Source organism: Gavialis gangeticus, unplaced genomic scaffold (assembly GCF_001723915.1).
Source record: "Gavialis gangeticus isolate Ggan-Ray unplaced genomic scaffold, GavGan_comp1, whole genome shotgun sequence".
NCBI classification, from domain to species: Eukaryota; Metazoa; Chordata; order Crocodylia; family Gavialidae; genus Gavialis; species Gavialis gangeticus.
Genome location: NW_017729032.1, coordinates 129,867,600 through 129,872,348, shown reverse-complemented (window position 1 = coordinate 129,872,348; position 4,749 = coordinate 129,867,600). Strand labels below are relative to the sequence as shown.

Here is a 4,749-nt window from a genome sequence, read left to right as displayed (position 1 = left end):
TACCACAAATGATTCCTTTTTTTTTTTTTTTTTTTTTTTTTTTTTTTAAGACTGTTGCAACTTTTAGCACAGATACTCCATAAACACACTTTTGAGTAGCACTTTGGAACCTACTTACATATAGTGCAAACTATGCATGATATTATAATTAATCCAAAACCAAAGGCTTGTGCCTTTGAACTGGGCTACACAGTTCATTGAGCTGGGCCCCACCAGAGTCAACAGCATTTCAAACTATGGTGACCCCACAGTTCAGCATGCGTTTCCATTTAGATACCCCCACAAAGGAGCGATGCACTGATTAGCCACCACTCATGATGAGAACCAGGTGTTTTTGTCCTGGGATGGTCCAAAAATTTATATGAAGATAAAGTGCAGGGCAACCTGGTCCTGCTTCACCTCACAGAGGTCAAGGTCATACTAATCATATGTGCCATGCTGAGAGAGGGGGCAACAGAGGGTTTCTGGGTGAATTGTTTGGGATACCATTTCATGAAGTTTGCCAGGCATTTAAGGCTGGTGAAGGAACAGGACTCTTTTAAAAGGGGAAAAGAAAGGTGCAGCTCAACCGTGGGAGTGAAGAGGAAGTAAAAATGTATGCAATAGAGTGGCTCATCATAACTTTCAAGAGACAGCAGAGGGGGACTGCACTTGATAAGCACTACCACATGTCTGATTCAAATGGGCTGCACTAACCTATCCTTGTGGTAGGCTTTTTGGCTAGGGGTAAGAGAAACTAGAGAGCATCTGAACTCGAAAGCCCCCAGGTCTGGAGCTTGCATGTAGGATACCTGCTATGGCTTTGGGAGTATCTGAAGCCTCAGACTGATGAGTCTGGGACAGGGGCAGGCAAAATACAGCACTGTATCTGGCGCACAGGGCCCCTAAAAATTTAGAAAATTAATATTTATCTGCCCAGATAAATATTAATCTAATTAATTAACTAATTAATTAATGTTGTAGTAGATGTTTGATTTTTAGAATACAATTTGGTATTTTTCTGTTTCCAAGATGGCAAAACGCTTTGCTAAAAGCAGTACTTCTGGGGGGCCAGGGGAGGGGCTTCTGGTGGCAAAGGTCAGAGGTTAGGAGGCAGGACTTCTGGTCCCAAGATGGCAAAACAGAGAGGCAGGGCACCTTGCGGCCATCAACAGCTTGCCAAAACTCGGGAAGCGGCCCTCCACCCAAAATAAATTGCCTGCCCCTGATCTGGGGGTTAGTATGCTTGCAAATGGTAGTGCTACACAAACATGAACAACTGAGATCTGCTCAGTTGAAATCTGGAACTTAATTCAGAACTGATTTGGCCCTGGAAATGAAATTTTATTAAAAAGAAAAAAACAAAAAACTATCACGTTTGCCCAATACAGGCATTTAGTTTTCTAGTCATGGTGGGGAAAGTAGTAGGTATGCTGGAGGGTAGAGCTAGGATTCAGTGACCTAGACAAATTAGAGGATTGGGCCAAAAGAAATCTCATAAGTTTCAACAACGGCAAGTGCAAAATCCTACACTTAGGACAGAAAAATCCCATGCACCGCTACAGGCTTGGGACCAACTGGCTAAGCAGCAGCTCTGTAGAAAAGGACCTCTTACAGCAGACAATAAGCTGGATATGAGTCAGCAGTGTGCCCATGTTGCCAGGAAGGCTAACAGCATACTAGGTTTCATTAGTAGGAGTGTTGCCAGCAGATTGAGGAAATTATTCCCCTCTGTTCTGCACTGGTGAGACCACATCTGGAATTCTGTGTCCAGTTTTGCACCCCCCACTACAGAAAGGATGTGGACAAGTTGGAGACAGTCCAATGGAGAGCAACAAAAATGGTTAGGGGCCTGAGGCACATAACTTCCAAGGAGAGGCTGAGGGAACTGGATTATTTAGTCTTCTGAAGAGAAGACTGAGGGGGATTTGATAGCAGCCTTTAACTTACTGGAGGGTGATTCCAAAGAGGATGGAGCTAAACTGTTCTCAGTGGTGGCAGATGACAGAACAAGAAGCAATGGATTCAAGTTGCAGCAAGGGGAGTTTAGGTTGGATATTAAGAAAAATTCTCTCACTAAGAGTGTGGTGAAGCACTGGAACAGGTTACCTAGAAAGATGTGAAATCTCCATCCTTTGAGGTTTTTAAGGCCCAGCTCAACAAAGCCCGGGCTGGAATGATCTAGTTAGGGATGGTCCTTCTTTGAGCAGGGGGTTGGATTAAATGACCCCCTGAGGGCTTTCCCAAACCTAATTTTCTATGATTCTATGCTCAGTGTTGGCTGCCTTTAATCAACTTCTTAGTTGGTTTCCACTGCAGAGCACATGCTGCTTTTGCCAGCAGTTTAATGATATATAATTTACTGAGAATTTTAGTGAGAATCCCTTGTAAGTGAGTATAAAAGGTACCAACTGAGGGGAGAAGACCTCAAGTATCTGAGTAAATATGGTATTATCATAACAGTAATAATATGTTACACTTACACATCTCAAGGTATTTCCCAAATACTAAAGAACAGAAGGGATATGACTTTCAAAAAGTCCATTTCATTCTTCAAATCATACCTCCTTTTCTAAAAATGAAGATCAAGTTTTTACTAAACAGAAGAAAAGAAAAAATCCTGTTTGTATACTGACAGCACTTTATCATCTGCTTTGTTGCTTTCCTCAGTAAACATTAGCTTTCATTTATCATGGAAAGAAAGATCCTGGATATAGTCACTACGGAGTACCTAAGCAACTGGGATTCACAACACCTCATTTTCTTCATAAAAGAATAGAATAAAAGAGAAGACTCAGGGCCAAGTGGTATGCTTAGTTGTTTCAAAACAACATAGGAAGGAAAAGTGGTCTTCATTTTGTTTTGCTTTAAGATAGGAAAATGTACCTGACAGCTACCAAGTATGGCACATAAAACTCAGGAACAGATGCTGTAGCCAAGTTGCTTATCAACTACTGTTTTAACAGATCAAAGTTGATGGTTTCCACTGAATCATCTATCCATAGGCACCGTGGGCAATGTGCTCTGTCTGGGAAAACAAACAAACCAAAGGGTGAAGCATTAGGCTTGACACTCGGAACAGAGGTCAGGTACACAGACTTCAGACTGAAAGACTTTTTGCAAGCCCTTTCATAGCATCTGATGAAGTGAGCTTCAGCTCAGGAAAGCTCTTTTTATATAGATATAGAGCTCTATACATACATAATTTAAGATACATATAAACTAACCAAAATAGATAGATTCTATAACAGTGTTTCTCAACCTGTGTGTCACAACCCAAAAGTGGATCGCAAGAATGTTTGAAAGGATCACAAACAATCACAGCAAAACACGGGGAAGCACAGGTTTCTCCTTGCAGGCTGGCAGCCTTCCAGTCTGCAAAGAGCTGCTTAGAGTGATTGGAGGCATGGGGTACCACAGGTATCTGTGCGCACACACCCATGTGGCCAGCATACAGCCAGAGAACCTGGTGTGCAAGCAGCCCTGCAGCTGGATGCAGGTAAGTCTATGGGGAATGGGGGGCCTTGGCTTGGGGACTAGAGGGGCGGGGAGGGGAGCCCTTTCTGGGCAACAGGGAGCTGCATGGCCAGGCTGGCAGCATTGGGGCTAATGCACATCTTCACAGAGGCAGGGCGGCCGGAAGACACTGCCAGGGACGGGGGGCCGTGGCCAGGCCACCTGGTGTGGTGTGGGAACCCCAGCCCAGAACAAGGGGTGCCACAGGCCTCACCTCCTCCAGCCTGTGCTGGAGCTGGACTCGCTTTGCTGCCACCTGCACAAACTGGAGCTACCACAGCCACCATGCTCTGGCCCAGGTGGGAAGGGGGCAGCTGGGGGCCCCCTCTGGCAGAGCAGGGGAGGAGAGGGGCAGCAGGTCAGGAGCTAAGGGCACCAGCATGGCCTGGGGGAGGAAGGGTCAGGGGACTATGGGTCAGGAGTGAGGGGCACCAGCAGGGCCAGGAGTGAGGGCCACTGGCAGAGCTGGGGGGCTGCAAGTCAGCAATGAGGGGTGCCAGCAATTTGCACAATGATGAATGTCACCTGGAAGTAATGAAGGGCCATATGTTGATATTGCTGTTAATATTTTCCTGTTGATGTTGATTTCTGTCTTAATTTTAAAGACCATTGAGCTGCTTTAACCTGTAGTGCAAAACAAGTATTTGGGGCCCAAAATACTTGTCTGTTTTCTACTTAAACTATTTACTGGGTCGGAATGGTCCACAGATGTTTATAATGGGTTTTGATACAAATAGGTTGAGAACCACTGTCTTATAAGGAGCAAGTTTAACCTACCCTGCATGTACATCTACTTTGTTATAGTTATATAGCACTCTATATATTAAACAGACACACTTCAAGATGTACAAATCCACGTATAGAATATTTGTAGATGTACAGATATCTCAAATTGTGTGTGTGTGTGTGTGTGTGTGTGTGTGTGTACGTACATATAGACACAGAGAGGCAGATCTATATCCAGCTACTCTGATTAGTTTATAAGGCGCACGTCTGCTCTACCCTGCATTTATATCTACTTTGATATATATGTCCAGTCAAGCCAGGCCTTTGGTCTCATATCTGGTACCATGTTTCATAGTTTCATAGTTTCTAGGGTCGGAAGGGACCTGAGCAGATCATCTAGTCCGACCCCCTGCCATGGCAGGAAGAGCACTGGGGTCAAATGACCCCAGTAAGGTGGTCATCCAACCTCCTCTTAAAAACCCCCAGGGTGGGAGCCTGCACCACCTCACTTGGAAGCTGGTTCCAGAC

At 44.8% G+C, this 4,749-nt stretch overlaps 1 protein-coding gene across 2 annotated transcripts in view; it reads right to left on the bottom strand.

The window, feature by feature from the left end:
- Window positions 1–4,749, bottom strand: part of BIVM (basic, immunoglobulin-like variable motif containing) — a 38,440-nt gene that overhangs the window by 24,357 nt on the left and 9,334 nt on the right. The gene's annotated exons all lie outside the window — the stretch shown is intronic.